Source organism: Centruroides vittatus, unplaced genomic scaffold (assembly GCF_030686945.1).
Source record: "Centruroides vittatus isolate TY-2023 unplaced genomic scaffold, ASM3068694v2 contig_575, whole genome shotgun sequence".
Taxonomy (NCBI): Eukaryota; Metazoa; Arthropoda; class Arachnida; order Scorpiones; family Buthidae; genus Centruroides; species Centruroides vittatus.
The window spans coordinates 431,277-454,029 of record NW_027122344.1 but is presented as its reverse complement, the minus strand read 5'-3'; the positions used below and the strand labels follow the sequence as shown (position 1 = coordinate 454,029).

The 22,753-nt window shown below is 31.4% G+C and overlaps 1 long non-coding RNA gene across 1 annotated transcript in view; it reads right to left on the bottom strand.

Annotated features, from left to right (window-relative positions):
- Nucleotides 1-22,753, bottom strand: part of LOC136979040 (uncharacterized) — a 68,648-nt gene that overhangs the window by 25,394 nt on the left and 20,501 nt on the right. The window lies entirely within an intron of this gene.

Here is a 22,753-nt window from a genome sequence, read left to right as displayed (position 1 = left end):
TATAATTGGGATTTTGGCTTAGGGTCAGGTCTCTGTTTAGTTTCAGTATAAAATTACTCGGTCACGAGCACAGACTAGTGACCAATCAAAAACGTGACCGCCTGTCACGTGACAGCCACAAAACGTGACGTCCCAGTTTCGAACGGTCAAAGAGTTCACAGATAGCCCGAGCAGATACAATGTAAATGCGAAGTTTGTATAAACACTCACTTAAAATTAATTACCGCCGAGGTTTTTACATGTTCAACACTGACAGCGTTATTCTGTGCCTCCCAGTCAAGAATGCCATTTCTTCCTTTTTTTAAAATACACACGTATAGATACACACAGGAAAAAGAAAAAAAAAATGGAAAAAATTGTCGTGTATATAATAGAAAATTTATAAGTATTTAAATATTTTTCACCGCCTCCCGTTCTCGTAAAAATGTATATATATCTCCAACCTAGAAAAGTTGGAATTTGTTCTTTGGCCCACTCCACCTTTTCAGAAGGCGAAACTGCACTCCTCCCCCCTCCTACACTTCTAGTCTTTGGAAGGAGACCGGAAACCCCGCCCTTATTCTCGTACAACACGAGAGGACCACCCCTAATTCGTATATATTCTATGTCCTTGTTGTTGTCTCGATAAGAAATCACTAATTAAGAGCCACTACGTAAGATGGACTGAAACACTTGCCACTCTCTTAAAAAGCCTCAAATTTAATGCTAAAATAAGAAAAATTTTTATCAATAATTAAGTAAATAATTGATTAATTATTTACTCGATACGTTACAAGTTTATAAAGTTTAATTAAAAATTTTATTGAATGGTTATTGCTCCGTTTCCTATCTTCTACTCCATCAAATTGGGCGTCTTGTTGCCTTTCCATTCTCTCTACCACTCGCTCGCCTACCTTAAGAAGATTTTAATGAATCAAGCTATTAGCTAGGCTGTAGTAGGTCTACTGATGAAAGAAAAATTAGTTATGTGTAAAGTTTGGTGAGATAATCGAAGACGAAAACAAACATCGAATACAAACCAAGCAGAAATAAAATGCGATTGAGATAAGGATAAAACATCTTTATAACGTGAAAAGATAATATTAATCTACTTATAATTTAATTTGATACTGATAATCAGCACAGGAAAGACTTTAATCTGGTTCAATATTAGATTAATTAGGAAATTTTAATAAAATTAATGATGATCTCGACTATTTCCTCTCGAAGTGAACATCGACATTTTCCAGATGTGCAGCCGTTAAAAGTAACGATCTATATTAAATAACTGCCTCGAAATCCGATTAATTATAAATTGTAATAATTGTATAAATAAAATAATTAATTTTTCTTTGTTTCTAAACACGACGAAAAGATTTTTATTTCAAATTTCATAAACTTCTTTTAATAAACGCTTACCTAAGTCATCCTATTAATCTGCGTGTTCTCTGGAGAGTTAGCAAATTAAGTTGTAAATTATTTTAGCAAATTTAAGCGATTTAACTGTTCAGTTTTAATGATAAAGGCCTAAGTATTGCATTATTTAATTGTAAATTTTTTCTTTTCAGGATTTTGCATTAAGTGGTTAGTTTTATGAGAGACAAAGTGGAGCAAGAGTCTACAACTAATGTTAATTGCGGATCTGATAAAAATTGTGCCGGATAAATTCTAAACCGTGTAACAGAAAATTAGAATATATATTTGTAAACAAACGAGAGATTTTTTCATTTTAAAAGTGAAAATGTGTCTTTAAAAATGAAGTTTTTCTGAATTTATTTTCAATTATTAGCAGTTAACTTCAACTTCCCGCAGAAGAATTTATATTTAAATCTAGGCATGCTTAATTAATAAAGTTATTCAAGCTTTCGTGATAACTTGTGAAATGATAAAAATTACAAAGAAGAGTTATCTCCATTGAAATTGTGGTTATAATGGCTAGTTGATGTGAACATCGCATCGTTTAGTTATGTACCTTTATAGACAATCACCTTGTTTACTCCGTATTAGTATGTGTTAATGACTCCAGTAATCATGAATAATAAACAGCTTTTTAAAAGTTATAAAAAAAGCCAAGACGTTTATTATCCATTTAAACTTTGAAGAAAAAATATAGTCGATAGGTTTTCATTCAAAAGAGTATTTTAACTTTTAAAGAATAAAAGAAATTTAGAGTTAAAGCTCATTACGACATTATTTATAGATTGATTTAATTGATAGCAATTATAAAATAACATTAAAAATATTCTTTTTTATGAAAGAAAGTATTCTTTAGTAAGGGGAGTAAATCTACGGAACGTATTATATATTTTTATAAGTCTTTTACTAAGCATATTCAAGATACTTTGAGCATACAAAGGAATCTATTCGAATAATAGGTTAATTAAAAGTGACTGAACACTTAAAGATTGTAGGAGAAACAATAAAATTTCTTAGCAATTTGATATAAAATTTCAAGAAATTATAAAATCTATCTTGTGTTTCTGATCGAAATATGTTAGCCTATCATTAACGAATAGTTTAAAAAGAAATTACGTCTTTTCGGGTATAAAATTTCGAAATTTGATGCGATAAAATGCTCAAAAATTGAAAATTACAGTCATGCTTAATCAGTAGGGTAAACCAATTAAGTGTTCAACGTTCGAAGACACAAAATGCTTCTTAATGCAATTAGGCGAAAAATATTGCCAAGAGAAAGAATTCAATTCTCCAAGACAAAAGCACAAAACGAATGTTGCACATTAAAAAGAGACCCGTTAAAGAATCGAACTGGTGCTATCGGCAACTACAAACTTATCCATAGATATTTTTGTGGTTCTCCGTTTGTTTCATAAAAGCCATCCTACTTAGCATATGTAAATATGTTATTCATGTAAACTTTTAGAAAGGAATCCAGATGAAGTCAGATTTTTCTCCAGGTTTGCAATTTTTAGTTCGAATCGATAACTGCCAAATTTACAGATACTTTATTCGACAATCTCGTACACTATATCTTTCGATTTTTATCCGTCGTCAAAACTTGACATTTAGGACCTATATTTTGCGAATCTGAAAGGGAATGAGGCCTAAAAATTTTACGTAAATGCTTCTTATAATGCCCTTTATTCTGTCTCTTTCATATAGCAACGTTTAATCTCTTTTCTTTAAAATAATTCTAGAAATTTTACTGATATAACCACGAAATATTATATTTCAAAATGCGTACAAAAATAATAATATTTATACTTGAATTTTATTAAAATTAATTAATTAAATTTGAATCCCGAATTAAATCTTCATATCAGCAAGGAAAGATTGAAAGTAGGCTCTCTATATCTATATTATTCACGTTAATATATTACTACTGAATTATTAAATTTATAAAAAGCATATCATTTTAATGTTTTAAAGTGAATTTTTGTTACAAGATATTTAAAACGTATAAAAATTTTGATCTCGAAATTTTGGATCCTATTAAGAGTTAAGTTGATTTGGTCTTAAAATTTCGAATTTGAACATTAAAAATAATAAAAGATGAAAAAAATTATAAATTAAAGTAAAAGGCCTAAACCGAAAAATAAGAATTTTCTTGTTTATATAACTGACTTATTGATTTTTTTCTTGTTATAAAGAATAAAAACTAGGGAACTTTTCGTTAACTTTAGACATCAACAGAGAAGAAAAAACGAGGTTGTAATAGTTTGCAGCAAATTAAATTGTCTTTGTTATTAATATACCCAATTAAAAAAATTGCTAAATTAACCCTTTAGGCCTTTATTCTATATGTTAGATCAGAATGTTTTAAAGAAGGAAACAGAATAGCTTAATGTTTTTTTTTCTAAGTTTTGTAATTACTCAGAGAATAAAGAAGCCTTCTAAAATTAACTCGTGTACCAACTTTTTTTAAAATATATATTGCATATATAAGGCATATAAAAATGTTTAAAATGAAGCAAAATACATCTTATTAAATAATGAAACGAATTTCTTTGTGTACTTAATTGCGGTTAAGTAGAAGTTAATTTGAGTTTGCCAATTAATCAGCTTATTCAATAGTAAAGCAACTTAAGCGAACGAATTAAGACGATTCTATAGAGAATCTTCGTTAATATTCCGTCCTCATAGATGCATGATTAACAGGAGAAAATCTTTAATCTTTAATTACAACTTTGTAATAAAAATTTGATTGTCCTAAAAAAATTTAAGCTTAAAAAAACTTAATAGAAATTTTCTGCTTTGATATTTATCTTATAATTATTGGTCCATAATCTTATATTATAAATAAATTATGGAATAGTTATTCGACAACAATATTGCTTCGGGCTTATTTAAATTCTTAATAATCAGCAATTTATATCTGAAAATTCTGAATTTTTTACTATTTTATAATTATAAATACATTTATATCAAATTTCTGAACTTAACCGATTGGATAACCGCAAAAAACACATCTAAATAAGCTTAAGATACTAATACAAAGTTTAAAATAGATGAAACTTTAATGATAACAGCAATATTACTTAGTATTATACTAAATTTTTTCCTGTTTTATGAAGTTAAATAATTTATTAATTATCTATTGTAACATATACTTCTTATCTCAAAACTATATAGTATCGTGAAATCTATGATTATAATTTAATCCTAGAATAAAATATAATAAATGAATCATCGTTAACGTATCGAACAGATACAAGAAGAAATTACTTTTATAATAATAGTAAAATAGTGCATCAGATATCTTTATATTAAATTTCCTTTACTTTCTAAGTTAACCTCTTGGATAAACCAGTCTATTCTAAACCGCAATTTCCTATAAAATCTCTGATTATTAGTTAAAAAGAATAAAGAAAAGGTTAAATATTAAAAATTGATTAAAAAGTAACGTATCAGTTATTATTTATTTTATATTTTTCTCTTCTCTACGCGCCTAATTTATCATTTATAACTCATGGTTTCGGAAAGCTCCATAAAGATACTATATCTTACAATCTCGGTGACATTTTAAGCCATTTAAACAATAAGTTTAAAGGAAAAGTATAGACTTTCTATAATAATAGCACCGCCAGTAGTTAATTATACAACTAAGTTAGTTTAATGGCTAAAATTTACTTTTATGGTGCAAATATATCTAGAATTTAGAACGGAATAAAGATAGACGATCTAGTTTTATAGTTAACTCGAACAACGTTAGTTCATTCGCTGGTAGGATTAGTATAAAAAGTAACATAGAAAGTCGGTAAAGATTTCGATGTTGTGACAAAATGATATTAGCAAGTGGCCATTTCTAAAAATATAAATAAGAGCGCGCTTTTTACACTTCTATAATCACAGCTGAGTAAGTTGCCCCTCTATAACAAGATAAGTAGAGGGTTAAGGTTTCAGGACCTGTAATACAGACAAATTACTGCGTGAGAACAGTGTTCAGATAGCCGGAGATAAAGTTACCAAGGATAAGGGAAAACATGATGATGTGTCAGAATATAAGGACTGGCGAAAAAACTCTACTTTTTCTAACTCGTAACCTTTCTTTATAATATAAAATTCCGTACATTTGTTTCTTATTAAAGTAAAAAAGATTCGTGAATCTAGTTGGCAAAAGAGGTCAAAATCGTGGAAGATTGTAATCTCGGAATTCATTACAACCGCATCAACTTTAAGACCCGAGCTGTCCATCATTTGCAGATATTTAGCTTTTCTGCAGATCTAACTTTATTATTTCATAATCTACACAAACTCATCTTAGATAAGAATAAGTACAAATTAATGCTCTCCAGTAATTACCATAGTAATCGTATATATTTACTAATTTATTTATAATTTTATCTGATTATATTCGTAAATATATAATTGCTCTTTTAATATCTAAACTGATTAAAGAGCTCAAAATTATGATATCAAATCTTGGAATATTTTGAAATTATTAATTTTATTGCAAGTGTATAAGATAATAAACGATCATATTTTACATCTATTAAAGTTTGGTAATAATTTTGTGAGTATAAACACCAAACTTTCCTTCCACTACAGAAATCTGTACAAAATTTTAATTTCAAACTAATTAAAATTTTCTTATAACGAAATGGATGTTAATTTAAAATTAAAAGCTCAGAGATTGCCGTTTAAAAATGACTGCTTTGTTAGAAATTAGCTTTAGAGTAAAGTATAAAAACGGCTATCTTTAATGACGTCAGATGTATGACATTCCGACTTATGACGTCAAGATAAAAATGTTTCTTTTTCGCTCTTTTTTTGGACTTGGTTTAGTTGGAACGAACGATTTATGACCCAAGTGAAGTTTTGACTAAAATATTGGACTTAGAGCATTTCACTTTTCCTATTATAATGTTCTACTTTTACATAAATAAACCATCTTCTAAAGTAGCGTATCCTTCATTTTTTCTTATTTTCAGTTAAATAAACAGTAAAAACATTTGTGCCCTTCTGTCGAATTAAATAATAAAAATTGATATTAGAAACTGATAGAAACTGTAGACTAGAAGTTAAAAAAATCTAAAAAAATCCTTCGGTCAATGTCCTAATACGAAAAACAAGAGGACTACCTGCTGGACCAAACAAGTTTTGGACACCAAAACTCAGAAATTTCAACTAACAACTCGATGGTGTCAGGAAACGTGGCAGTTTTCTACTTATTGGATGGACTGTTTAAGGTTTTTGAGTCTTGTAATTTTCGTCTTTCTTTTTTTATTGCCTTTCGGGTCGAGGGTGTTGCAGGTTTTGTAACAAGTGAACACCAGTGAAAGAGCTGGGCGGTAGATTCTGACAGTAACCTAACAACCTAACCTGCCTTGCTGGATTTCTCAATAGAGTAGGCCTCGTACAGAGAGACGTTGGATGATTTTGTCGAGATAAGAGCGGGTCCTGCGGGTACCTGTGACAAAAATTTGTATTGGTTGAAAATGCGCTCTTGCAGTCTGGTAAACTCTGAATGTAGCTAATATAAAACGGCATTCTATAGGCTAGTTTTAAAGAATCCAGCTATTTTTCTACACTTCGGGAAGTCTTCATATTTTATTCTCTAATATGCTTAATATTAAATATATGTTTATTAAACCTTTCATTTTTGTAATTAAGATAAATTCACTGAAAATATTTTAAAAATTAGGAAATGTATAAGTGCGAGTTTATAATATTTTTCTTCTATATTTAACTATTAGAATTGCATTCGTCGCTTTTAAAACTGAGAAAATTGCCATGTTAAGTTTATATAAAAAATATTATATGTTAATAATATTAAAACACTCGAGTAGTTTCTAGAATAGAAATAATTGAAAATGATAAAAAGAAGTAAGAAAAGAAAAGAAAGTGTTTCTCACTCCATCAGAAATTATTTGAAACAAAAGTCTATCGTTACACAAAGGAAAGTTTTAGATTAAAAGCGCGAGAAGCGTAAGGGTTGTATAAACTTTTGATAGTTTGTAATTTTATCAAAAGTGTTTTCAGTTGATGTTTTTCGCTTATAGAATAGCTCACAGTTTAGTTGGAAATGATTTGGAAATATTCATCCTTTCACTCAAAGTCGACGACAGTTTCATAATCAAAATACGAATGTTTAAGTTAAGAGGAAAGTGGCCTGACTCGATAATAGAAAAGTGGAAGAATTTCAACAAACGATAAAAATGCAAAGCCGCCAGCCTGATTGTTCTAATGATTAAAATTTTCAAAGTTTTGTTTCAGTATTAAAACATTTCTTTATTTTATAGTTGAATAACGAACGAATTCCTTTAAGAAATTGGTGAGAGGGAGCCATTTAACTTTTTGATAGAAGTTTGTGCAAAGAGGCCGATCGAGTCGAGGTAAGTTGAAGCAAAAGATAGTGAAGCAGTTGGGTCGAGAAGTATGGCGACCCGAGAGACAATTTGCATAATTACTTTAATAACAGCTATGCGGGAAAGTTCGCCGACAGGCTAATCAGGCGAGAGACGACAGAAAAAACTCCCTCGGTGAAACAAAAGACGGAGTATTGCTGTCACCTTGGGGCGACATTAAGAATGAAAGGGTTAACATAGGATAGAACAAAAGACACTGTTTGGCTCCGTTTCTGTTTGAGATTTCATAGATATACCAGCTGGAAAAGATAGTCTTTGTCGCTTTCCTATTACAGAAGCCAGTTAGAAAATGCCTTTCTTGACGTGTTTATTGCCGAGGATTTTATCCGGGTGACACTGCTTCTGCTGAATATCTGAGCTTGGAAGACATTATCCACATCCCGGAGTGCACCTCCCCCTCCGGCTTATACAAGTATCAGTATCAGAGACAATATCGGCGATATTCAGGGACGCCCTGAGCGGCTAGTGTATGGTATTTGTGAGCAGGGTGTAGTTAAGGTCCCACCCAGTTGACCACTCCCTGCCTCCGTAGCCCGGGTACAAATACCGTAGTTTGGCTGCAGGTGTTTCACTGTCTCGAATAGGTTTCTGTTTGTCTGAAGTAATCGAGAGGCGATTCGACTCGTTCCCGAATTAATTCGATAATTTTCGAACGCTATTAATGTACTCTAAGTGTTCGATTACGTTTAAGGATCCGTTTTCCTACATTCCTCTGTGCTATTACACAAATAACACGTAAGTAACACGAAACGTCATTCCGGGTTCAAAATTCCGAAGACAGAATGTCTGTGTTGAAAAATATGACAAATTTATAGTTTTTGCATGTTTTGTATGTATTTGTATTGTATATAAACAATTGGTTAAACAAGTTACATAGGCAAAGTGCGGAAAATAATTCCAACTAAAGCTGCATACTATCATTAAATTATGTATAGCGTAAAGTACAACCCACATACTCCTTATTATTCGTATCTCCTGGTTACTTGACACCTTGACTGACCAATCACAGGGTATATATCCAACACGCACGTGCTCCAACTTGAATATTACTACATTAATAAAAGACACCCAGTTGATGCCTATTGGAGCAGGATAGTATTGAATTTAAAGCACCACTCACACTATTGGCATCCCCTGTACCCCCGACAAAGGGGGAAGGGGGTGAAAAACTGTCAGAATAAACGGGTGAATGGCCTATGTGTGGGAAGTTTTATTTTCATTCCCCCTTCGTCGTCATGGAGATTGTTATCAACAGTTTTATAGATCTACCAATGAAACTGGATGGTTTATTAGCCCTTCATGTGATTCGTTGATTGGTATTTTATAAAACTGATTCACACTACTATGATCAATTGCTGCGTTTTTCCAATACTAATTGTTCTCTTGCGGTAGAAAAAAACATGAAAAACGATCCATTATAACGCAATGTATTAGGAGAAAACTTACTAATATCATAAATTTAATTCTTGCGAATGTCAACAAGTATCGATATGAGGAATTTTTCAAGTTTCGAAATATACAGTTGAAGAATTTGTAAAATTCGAGATTTTCAAATAATTGTTAATTTCTTGTAGAAAAAGCATTTCTGCTTTATTTCTACAGTTCTGTTTGAAGATAAAACGAAAAAGAAGCACGATAAATAACTGACGGTGATCTAATGGAGACAGACAAACATTTAAGACACAAAACGAACGTTTAATGTATAAAAATTAATAAAAATACTAACGTGACGAGTTTGTTGAAAGGATCTTCTTTGAGAATCTTATCAATAACGAAAACGTCGTGATTCTGTCTGGAAAAACACTCGAAGTAGAAAATACAATAGAGTAGAAGGCAATTGAGTGCAAATGCTGAATATTTATCATTTTGCACCACTATTTATTATTGTGTGCAGACTTAGGCCGAACTTACGTGCAATGATTAATGTGTGTTGTAAGAACGATGTCACCCACATTACATGCAAGTCAGCCAGCCAATCAGCAAATCCATGTGCTGAGAAGAAATAATTAAGCGAATCCGAAAAGCGTGCAGCACGTTCGAGTCCCTAAACAGATGTTATCTTATTCAGGTGCTTACTTATACTACTTTTTTTTTATTTTTCATTCTTACGGATTCCATCAATACACAGTGGCATGGATAAGCTTTAAACTTATTAATTCTAAAAAGTCATTTGGGATGGTATCGTGTAGAAGGTTCCCCAGAGCCATTTAATCTCATTTTTTTCTTACAGGTTCTATATGCCATAACCTTAAAAAAGAGGTGTTTTAGCTAATGTGCCGATGAGATCATAATATCTTTGGCAGCGTTGGGGAGAAAAAGAAACAAATGACGTAGACACAGAAACTGCGGCGTTATTACTAGCCTTTGGCATCAGTCATTTCTACATATCGGTTCATTTAATTAGGCTAGTTTCAGCAGTAATAGGTCTGGCTCACGTCAGCCAAGGTAATCCTTTTTCTTACCCCAGGTAAAATCGCCGTTAATACCTAGATTTTGGTCGACATTATTACCCAGCTAATGCGAACTAGTTTTTAACTTTTAAGTTCTCCAGCCGTTTAGCCCAATGTAATTACATTGTTTCGACATCTTTTTTTAATATCAAAAAATCTCTGATTGGGAAAATGTACGGCGCTCTATCCGCAACGATTAATTTTCTTTAAGCAGCTGATGGTTGGAAAATCTTAAGCTCAAGTTAACATCGATAATGGAAGCCGAGTGAATTTACTTATAATCGTTTTAACATTACAATGTAAAATATAAGCGTTGCGGCGGGTTCATTGATTCTCGTGTGTTGGTAAGAAAACCGGCATTAACCATCTATTTTGACCAAGTCGAAATGTGAGGGAGGAAGAGCCACCGTACACTCTGCAAGCCAAGATTTATGAGGCGTAGCAGCGTGTAATCAGCCGTGTGTATTTACAAGGGCTAATCTCGGTGGCTAGGCTCCGTAATAGTCCATTGTCAGACTCTTTTCATGGCAAGATAGAAGAATAGAATAATCAGATGGGCCTAACGTCTAATAGAGACAAGATGTCAATAGAGCAAAGACCATCTGAGTTGCTTTTCTAAAGAAGAAATCAAACTCAATCCGAAAATTACATCGTTCTCTTCCAATTAAACTCTCAAAATATATTAATTATACGTAAAACAAACTACAAATTAATCGAACTAATGAAGATATACGTATTTATTTATTTATCTCAAAATTTCTGGCGTTAATTTTTCCTAGTGAAAAGAGGATAGACAGTTTTGCGTGAGTTCATTTACATATTTGCATACATCAAGAGAAACATTTCCTGTTTCGCACGACTGTGCAGACATCCAGACTTTTACAGACTGATTTCTAAACAGTCTCTAGTATATTTGGATAATAGTTTATCTTAAATTTCAGCTTTTTCTCAAAAATATAAGCCGCTCCTCCGCCTGATTTGATGGATTGTTGCCATTTAACTGAGTTTGAGGTATTGGTTAGATTCTTCAAACCATTGTGCTTATTCATCCAGATGCAATAGAATGGGATAATACCGCGGGGCACATTCACTCCCACTTGTACAAGTCAAGTAGAAATGAAGGGTCTTTCCTATCACAACCAGCAGTTCAATAATAAACTGTTGTATCTATATTAGTATCTGTGATCATGATCATTATGAGAGTTACCTGTAGCCTCCTAGCGCTTCTACCAGGACAGGTGGTGCAATTGTGCCAACTTATTTACGTAGTAGTTTCTGGTGAAATATCCTACCTTGGTAACCATAGAAACAGCACGCCTAGTTTGGTCAGGTCGTGGCAGTCTTCAAATCCCCTGGAAGTTGCCTACCCGGCAAGCATGCCTTTACTGCTATGGATCTTCTGGGTAAACATTAAGAGTTTATCCAAATTAAATTGTTGACACAGATGTCGGCTAAAAACTAACCTCAAACAGAAAGCTGCAAGAACGAAAGTGTTAATAACCGAGACGACTGACATGTTTTGTGACAAGACAAAGTTACGCTGATGGAATTACACAAAACCTTTCTTGAAAATCGATAAAGGTGTCGATTCAGGTCCACATGCTCTTCATCGTATAAAAATTGCTCACAAGTTTATTGCTACGACATAAAGTACACAAACGATAAGTTTTTAATAAAAATCAGGAGCACTTTTTTACTTATTAATGATGAAAAGGAAATTTGTTACTGAAAAATCACTAGTAACATCAGTTAGAATTATGGAATATTTCAATATCGATCTATGTTAAAATTTCTAAGGAAAGTAATGTGTCTTTCTTCTAGTAGAAGACAGATAACGGTTAGGCAAGATGCAAAAGAGGAATGAACCGGAGGTCAAACACTTGACCGATGACAAACAGCAGAAATCAATTGAGGTGTCGATTCCGATTTGCATATTTTGCATCGTAAAAATTGTGGAAAGCTTATTTTTACGACATAATATATAAAACGATAAGTTTCTAATAAAATATAGGATAAATTTCCTTATTTTATTACTGATAGAGTTAAAAACCACTTCGACACTTCTACTAAAGGATCGTACAAGAATTGAAATTATGAATCGTTTTAATATTGATCCGTTTAAATATGCAAAATAACTGATGCGTTTTAGCATCTTTTCATTATAGAAGATGAACAGGTAATGGTCAGGAAAAGTACAAAAGAGTAAAAGATCCGGAGGTCAAACAATTGTTGACCAGTGACAAAGGGCAAAAATTAATTCTGACGATTGGAAGGAGTGGTCTAGTCACGAGCCAATCGCCAACCGTTCAAGACGGGGGTGGAAGATACTTGTACCACATGTAACTCACGATTGCGGTACTTCGTGCACCAGGTGCGGGTTTTGCTACCGCGTTTTTCTCTCGGTCGTCACGTTAGTCACGATGATGGGAAACTCTTATTTTCTACTCATCTCACCCCCGATTACCATACGGTTCGGTTAGACTTTAAAAATGAACTTTCCTCAATCAATTTGTAGCGCCGGTTCTTTCAAAGTTCATAGAACTATTTCTCTTTCAAAACTTATTTGTTGATTCTATCTTACTCTTTCCTTCTTATATGGTTAAAATATTTACATTTTGGCTTAAAATCTGACAATCGAGAAGACTTAATAACCCTTGTAAATTTGAATATTTATAACGATTCATAGAAATGTTTTCAACTTGTATCGATTCTCTAACTAGAATGAATCTGATCTCTTGCTAAATATATTGAAATCTAAAGTAAGCGGAGTGAATTATCTTTATTAAAGTCTATAACGTACGAGAACGATATCTACACTCGCAAAATATCTACAAATAATCTTTGTAAGTTACAGAATGATATCTATATTTACCAAGCTAACGTTACGATTTCAATGAGAAAAATCAACATTATTAAAAAAGAATAATCAAGTTCAAACACTGAAAATATTAAAATGAATTAGTATCATAAATTTTATACATTTTTTCAATAATAAAGTTACAAAATTAACACAATTATTAACTTTATCTTTAGCGTAATTCTACAGGAAAACCACAGAGAAATATCAAAGTTTCTCTATCGAAACTGTAAAGATTTGTGCTTGAAAAAACGAAAAGTATTATTGACAGGCAAAAATCAAGGAAGAAGTGAAATGGCTTTCATCCATTCAACTAACAACTTAGATTACACAAAATGGATGCAATTAGATCTCTCACCTTATCATAAAAATCTGAACGATACAATCTGAATGTTAAAGCATATTACTAAGTTTACTGTTGATAGCAATCTAAATGAGGCGAAATCTTCTTATTTTATCGCGACGAAATATAAAATTACCTCAAGTACAAGTCATACTTCGATTCTGTTTTATCTTTCAGATTCACAAATAATTTAACTGCATCGTATAGAGGGAGAAAGAGAAAGAGAGAGAGAGAGACGAATGTCTTCCACACCAATTCTTCTAAAAATGGCAGTAAAACATTCTTTTAACGTTCCAGTCGTCAATTCATCATGAAAAAAACAGCGGTTTTTTTCCTATTCCTGAATGGAAGAAGTTTACCGAGTAATTTAAGGTTGGGTTTGAGAAAATGTACTATTTCAAATGATATGAAATAGGCCTACTTCAGATAAATATCTTAATAAAAATTTCTTTAACTGAATAACTTCACTTAATATATGTGTATTTTATTACTAAAATCTTTTATGTTAAACGTTTCATTTGATCTAAGCGAGGAAAATATAGTGTTGAGAAGTCTGAGATTTACAGCCAGTGTTTAGCGGATAGTAAGGAACCACCAACTTCCTTTTGTATACCGCAAGGGAGTGCTTAAATCAATCTTGGTGATTTCATTAGGTGTCCAATCAAATAACGTAACTCCCAGTTGCTATGACAACCGACTAAAGTGGACTAATTAAAAGTAGCACATTCCAACTCTTCCATTCTAAACTCAAAACTCCCGCTCTTCTTTCTTTCTATAAATATGAACAAGTAGCCCCGATTTTGACTTACTAAAAATGTCTTCATTTAAATAACATATAAGAAAGATAATCAGTTCAAAAAATCATATTTTATTTTTATTTCTTAGCACTAAAAATCGTACTAAAGCTGTCATCAAATAAGCTCTTTGCTTAATACTAGAACTCGCTAATGCTATGCGCTTAGTTTAGAATTATACAGTGAAATATTCTATTCCTTGCTTGAGTAATAGTCACATAACTTGTTCCTTATTTCTTAAAAACGTAATAAAAATAACATTCGTTTTATAAGGAGAATTGTAGAACTCGAGTAGGTTATTAATTTAATTCATTACTCTATGAAGTTGGAGTGTTAATAAATTTATTAGTAACCATGTAAATATTTTTCCTAATAAATTTATCAATTCTTACATATATGTGGGATACGATAGAAAAACAAGCATTGATAAGCAGTATTGATTAGCGATTGACTATTATAAAGCAATAGAGGGAAATTTATTATATTTGAGCAATATAATCGTCAAGTGAATTTATTATCCTTCAATATGATTATATTTTGGTTTGACTAATGTTTCTATAAAATTAAATTAAACAGTTTTAAGAAACAATAATGCGAATTTTGGTCTATTCTTTCTTTTGTAACATTTAAAAATATATTATGAAATATTTTACATGCCTATTAATACAAAAAATAGTGAAAAAATCTGAAATCTTTTATAATATTCAATTAGAATATAAGGAAAATATCTTTGTAATTTGTACATTTTCCAGAAATTCATTACAAATTTGCAAAAATAAAAACACGAAGGTTTAAAAGTTTTAATTTTTTATAATGATATAGGTAATATTTGTCTCTTATTATAGAAAGAGAATATAGAACAGTATAGAAGAGCTAGATACAAATCTGCTTGTCCTGTACGGTTATTACATTGTTTAAAATAAATATTGTATATCATCATTATTATCGCAAAATATAATATCATATCATATAATTAAATTGTCTAAAATGTCTTATAAATTACAAAAATATAAAACGTTTTAAGTTTTCTATTTTAATTTTGTATTATTTTTATAGTTTTATTTAAAACATTGAAATTTGATTTGAATATATTAATTATTAAAGTAGAATTGATTGAGTTTTTATTTTATTATAAAAGAAAATAATAATAAATTTATTAAATATTTTTATTATAATCTCCCGTATGAAACAAAAATAATTTATTAGTTTTTAATTCTTCGATATTAAAAAAAGGAAGGAAAAATAGTCGAATGGAGTTTAGTTAAAGATAAATGCAGCAAAGTTGCGAAACACGAAACCATTTGAAAATATTTAAAAATTCAATATTATTACTTTATTTTTTGATTTTAAGTATTCAGATAAAGTTTACAAAGGCCTTTAAATAATGGTTTATAATAAATCAAAAACGTATAAAACGATATTTTAATTTTTGTATTTATTCGATTACATAAAAATTTGAAGAAATTCTAAACTGTAAAAGGAAGCTGTTAGAAAGACTTCCATTTATTTTTGTTATTATTTTTTATTAATAAGTTGTGCTATAAAGAAAAATCCAAAAGAACATTACAGGAAATTCTATCTAATTTTTCATTGTTTCAATGAATCTCGGTGACACAAAGACAAGATTAAAAGTAAGGGTAGAAAAAAAAAGTACAGAGGGAGAGATATTTTTTTTAACTCCCTTTAAGAACTAAAAATTCAGAGAATGATTGATTATATTTGCGATTTGTCAAGAAAAACGAAATAAAAAAAGAAGAAGAATAAAATAATATCTTTTCAGTTTTGGTTTTCAGCAAGTGATTCATTTCAGTTAGACTTTATTCAAATTGGAAACAAAAACCCTCTTCCTCCTTTCTATTTATTTAAGTAAATATTCTTGGGAAGGAACGTGTATCGTCGATTGGAGTACGTTGCTTTACTACAAAACAAATACGGCTTGGTGGCGGCATATATTCAGCCAGGACTTGTTTAAAACGGAATCATTACTCTGTAAAACTCCCCAGTGGGGCTCTGGGCAGATGGATAGTAGCCCGGGGGCTGTACGGGCCCCTCGAGGCCCCAGATAAAGGGGACAAGTAGGAGATACGCAGGTCTTACCGAATATCTTTACTGCTTTCATCTCCTAAATTTCTGGCTTCGGGGATCCCAGTATATTTGTCTCTTGAGTATAGATAGTTCTTATAGACCGTCCAACCTCATGAAATATCTTTGCCATCTGTTATCCTTTGTAACATCATAATACCAGAAAGCTTGGAGTAAAACTAAACGTGAATTTTTGTTTTTCTTTTTTTCTTTTAAATTATAGTCGAATAAACATGAAGCCATTCTGCATATCTAAACGAGAATGGCCCGTGTAATAACAATATAGCCTAAACTAATTTCTGTTATTTAAATTTTGCTCAGGTTTGATCGCATCTAAATCATTAGAAAGCGCATTAAAGAGCAAAATTTAGAAACCAGAATGCAGAACCATAGCAGAACCATTGAAGATAACATAGGATGAGTTTGCATGCATTTCGGAATGGATTTATGAATGCTTTTCTCCTCTAATCCGGCTGGTTATTCGGGTGGACGGTGCGTTCGGATAGGCAGATTAGGTGGGAAACGACCATTTCTGTAAATACCTGCACATAGTGAACGTCGATGTTGGACACAACAGAGCGATGTCAGACAGTTTCTAATAGACCAGTAGCTCTGACTACATTCACTGCCAGAATGCCAGGACTGCGGTAATGAGATACAGCGACCTCAGAGGATGCCCGGTACACGCTGAGAATTCCAATAAGAACTGAGCTGCCTTCCTTCACTAATTTGATGCTGCAGAGATGGACATTAAATCGAAGCACGTATCTGTGCGTCGGGAGTAGACTACAGCTGGCCCAGGAAACGCGCAGCTCACCTGCTGGCGTTGCTATGCCGCCAACAGATGAAAGAATGTTCTTAGACTACTTCTGGTTAGAAAAATGGACAACGTCGATCAAAGCTACGACTCCGGGAAAAAACTAGAAATACGTCGAATTTCAATTTCTTAAAAAGCATAAAGTGTTTTCTTTAATAAGCCGGTTAATGGTTAACCGAAAGAAAATGCTTGCGAGTGTTAGAGTCACTTTTTCTTGGTCATTTCTCCCTATCACTTTCGATAAATGTATAAGTTATATGATTTTTTTTGCAAGATTCTGAAAATCAAGTCAACATTTGCCCGATGATCTTTCACAAGTCATCAACGGCACATTCAAAAACTACTACATACTTCAAATGATGTTTACTTTACTGACAGAATATCAACTAGACGGGGATCTTACCAGTCGTACATGGCTAGCAATTGCGTCAACCCACACAGTAAGCAAAGTAGCATCACGCCTTCTGGAATTTGCAGCTTCCCGGCTTCTCTTCTACATCCTCTTACATGCTTCATTCGCCATCGGGGCGTCTCCATTGCCTCAAAGACATCCGAATGGGATCTACATTCAGTCGACGTAATCCCAGTAAATGGAAGTCATAGAACACCACCTACGTCCAAGTCTAGAAACAAAGATCCTTCTACCAAACTCGTTTGTATATAAGGGGCGTTCATTTCAAAGCCATTTATGAACTTCTACGCGTGTTTACAGGAACAGTTCCTAATGACTCCACTTTGCAAGACTAATTTGACAAATCTTCTAATTGTAATTATGAAGAAAGAATTAAGGCTATAAATTAATAATTTTCTCCACCATCTAAATAAGTTTATTTCAAATAAACGAATAAAATATCTAACGACATAAGCAGATTTATCTTGCTTAAAATTGCCGATGATACAAAACTAGGTCCGCTGAGAACAATTTATGTTATCATAAATAGTAAATTAGATCTTCTCTTATACCAGGCCATCACAACAAAGTTTGATCATGCCTATAAGCAAGAAGCATAAGTTAAGTCAAACTTAAATTGCTAAAGGTCACAATAATTGGCGTAGATTAATTTTACTTACAATAAATTCATAAGAACTTCCCGAATGTCAAGTGATAAAGGAAATTGTTGAAGAATACGTGCGAACCATCTTGGCCTTGAGGTCAACATAGGTTTCTTCAGCAACTTATATAGCAACTATTCAATTACAACATACTTGGCGCTGTCGTGACAAATCAAATTTGGAAAACCAACACTCAGTCTGCCTAAAGGTACCCAACCAACTTCTCAGTTCGTACAAATAAAATATAATCGAATAAAAAAATCAACTTGGAACAGAAAACTTTCGTAAGATTTGACACTTGAAGTTTGTTTTTTGAAAGTTCTGAAAGATGACAATCGCATTAAAGTCATTCACTGAGTCTTTCCTTTTCGATCTCAACTTAATTTCTAAAAGAAACAACTGTAAACACGTTTATAATAAAGTTTAAAAAGAACTTTTTCACGTATAGGCTATATATCAAGGTTCATATTATGCATATAAAACTGTTTTTCCTGTTTTCTAATAAATATAAAATTATTAAAACCTTTGCATTTTAATCCGCGATCGTTCTATTTTTTAAATGTTTGAATTTGTAAATAATAAGAGGCCTTGTATCATTCTCTAACTAAATTCAACAGCTGGCGTACTCAAACTAAAATGGAAGAGTAACTAAAATACGAAGGAAATTCTCTAATTACAATTAATGCTATAAAATTAAAAATTTATTCCATATCAAATTGTTTTCTACTTTTAAACAATTATTTGATAGAAAATATATTATTATGCTATATAAATACTAATATTGATAAGTTATTATATATCTAACGTACTAAATACATCGTTAATAAGCACCAATAGATCCATTTATGTACTGTACAGTACATGTGGCAACAGCTGTTGATACGGAAATTGAAAGCTTTAGTCGTCTAGAATTTTGAATTTCATGATAATATTTTTATGTTTTTAATCAAAATAATTTTGTATTTTTCCTATTAATACTTTGTTTACGATATTATGAAAAATTTGAATCTAGCATTTTTAAAAAATTAATTATAATTAAAAAGAATAAAATATTTAAAAGGATAATAGTATTAGACAATAAATTACTTATAATTAAAATAAAATAGATAAATTAATATTTAAAATGTATTTAAGAGTAAATATGTAATAAACTTTGCCTTCGACAGTTGATTTTAAAACAATTTTCAACATTTTCTACTTTTTTTTACGTTTCTAATTAATTTATACAGCTGCACTTATTGTTCACGTTGTTCAATTTGATTAAAACTAAACTAATAATTTCTTTAAGTATAAAATTTACTGTAATAGAACCAACCAATGTGGAAATGCTTTCTATAAAATTCGCAGCAAATTGTATGCAAGTTTAAGCGAAAATGCTGCTAAATTTGGATACATTAACGGAGTTTAACTCATAATTAAACTGTCTTAGTAACTTGAAAAATTTTTGCTATTGATAGAGTGGTTATCACGTGATTTATCCTAAGTGACATCAGAGACAAGGAAGGTCTGGTTGACACCTCGCTGAGTGTTGTCGCAGTACTCGAGATGATGCTAAAGTGGAACTGCAAACACCAGTCTTCACCTCTAGAAACTTGACACAGAATGGGATGTATGCAAACGGGCAATATCATACACGCTCATGCAAAAATAACAAGTGTAAAACCGATCAAACTCAATAGTATACGTGCTATACAATTCTGAATTTTTATTGCCTACCAATAAACTAGTCGCTCATAACAGGTTCTGTTTATTCTTCTAGTTTGCGGTATATAAAACATGCAAATGATAAACTATATATCGTTCATATACGATGTGATATCGTAGATTGTTCCGATCTAAGTTATGTATCTTTGCTTCAATAAAATAATTGGTAAGGTAATTATGTATAAAACGATAAATCTTGTCAAATATTAAGTTTAAACCATATCTGAAGCACTAATTGTAAGTCATAGTGTAAGTTACACAAACCACGTGCTAAATATCAACTAACTTATTCCATACCGACTCTACGATTCATTCTTTCCAAGAACAAACTAATGCCAATAAACTAAATTAAGTACACTTTACAGCAAATATTTTAATAGATAACGTGATTAAAATTAATTATTCTTAAAGTTTCGGAGGCCCCTCGCCTTCCGATAAGAAAACATAGGAGTAAGAGAGAGAGAGAGGAGAGAGAGCAGTATCAGACGGCTTTTAATTGAAACTCGGGAGTTAAAAGCGACTAAAAGTATGCCGAAAATAAGTAAAATTCAGTATAAGATGGGTTAATTAAAGTACATAGAGCTTAGATTTAATTAAATTTAAACCTTAGCATGGGTTAATCCCATTAGTAATATAGGTTCATTAAAGATATGCTCGAATATTGTTGATGTAGGTCTACGGCGAACGTTTCTGCGAAAGGAGAATGATTGGTTGAAGACGTTGATGTTTTTCCCACTTAAACGATCGACCCGGAGAAAGAAGAGTTATTATTTGCCTCTCTAATTAGGGTCCAAGTGTGAATAATGGTTTTATTGTAACCTTACTCTGCTCCCTCCCATTAGCGTGCGCTTTCCATTGCGGAATGTGTCTCTGTTAATAATGCGCACAATATTTTCAGCGGTAAATCTCAAAACTACTGCTAGAAAACTGACTATACTCTTTTTCTGATTCTTGTTTCTCCCGTCGCACCTTTCTAACAATCTTTCTGTAGGTAAGTGATTATGTAAATTTTACTAAACGATTTCCCTTTTCTTCTTATTAAAATGGTATATATCTATTGTTTTTGTATTTCGCCATTGTTCGCTTCGAAATATTATTATTATTTTTTCTTAAACTTTTTACGGCCTATCGAGTTTGTTATTAACCAATAATTTAGATCCAAAATTAGTGCCTGTAGAGTTTTTCAATAGTAATGATCCCGAGGGTTAACATTCTTAACGGGCTTTGAATGCAATATACATTGTAAACTGAGTTAATTACTATTCTTTCTTTTGTACTTTGTTACACGAATTTAAGTATTTCCAACGTATACAATGCGTAATTTAATAATTGAAAGATATCCTAATTGTAATTTGATTTATTATATTTTAAAAATGCCATTAAAAAGTCGTTGTAAACATGCGACGTTACATCCTACACACCACCGATTTACAGTTATATTTTCTATATTTTAGTTATTAATATTAAAAATTAAATAAAATTTTAAATTAATATAAAAATCTGTAAAATATGAAATATATATTTTTTTATATTTATAAATTATAAAATAATAAAAGAGAAAAAACCCCGCTATGTCCTAATTTAACATTTGGTCGAAGAAAAGAAAAAAGAAAAAATGATTCATGAAATTTTAAGCAATTTCTGATATTTTTTTTATATATAAATTTTGAATGGTCTAAATTCAATGTTGAAAGTAAATTAAGAATTAATGTTCGATCTCCATGAGTGAAAGCAGCTTGTTTACGCAGGGTTAGGATCAGCTTTGTATCGGAGAACAAAAGTTGGGGATAGCTCCCACAGGATGCTATAAATATTATAACAAAGGCACGGGGGAAGAACAGGTCACGTGGCAGTCCCCTTCTTTTTTGCACCCTTTGTGACATTTCAAAGCTTCTCCCAATTCTATCTAGCGCCGTTTCAAATAATCGACCCTGTCAAATAAGGGCGCTTCCTAATATGAGCCTATTGCACTTGGATGGATGCATTTGCCTTATTTTTAATCTGTTTAAAGCGTTCTTCTAAAACAAAAATTTGCTAAGAGAAAAAAAAATTTAAAATTTAAATAATTTACATTTGTATCAAACAAAAAAAATTTAATTTAAATAATTTATTTAATTCGCCATCAAAATTCAAATTACGACGATCAAAGGAGCTTATATTTAAAAAAATAGGTCTATAAGAGTTAAAATACAAATAAATTCTCAAGTTAAAAATCACTATATTTATATCTAGGCCTATGACTTTTTTGGATATATCTGAATGTTAATAGAAGAACATTTTTAAAACTATTTTTATATAGTTTGCGTGCTTAAAAAATAAAAAAAATCGAATTTTTACGGCGTTAAAAATGACAATAATACCTAATAGAAATGTAACACGTTTGCGGAATTTTAACTGACCGAGAAATTGGATAATGTTTTCATTAATTACAATACTCATTCTGAAGTGATACATATTCAATTAACCATTTCATCTTCCATTAAACTAAGTTTTAAATCCTCAAAACTCAGTAAGAGTAAAACTGTTTTAGCAAAAATTTAATAGAGAACGATTCGGAAACTAATCCGAAGTTATCGATCGAATCTGCTACAAATAAATGAAAATCGAATAGGAAAAAAATATTTAATAAATACGAGAAATTCGAGTTTATAAAGCGAACCTTGCGACTTTCGACCCGAAATATCTTATTATTAAGTCTAATTATTTACCTAGCAGGATAGCTTCGGTTAACAGAACCTCGCCTAAAGCCCCATGAAATATTTATTCTCTGATGAACGACTACACTCAAGTCTCCATTCTAATTAAATCCCTGTTTTTTTCCCTCTAACTCTCCTATTCTACTTATTTT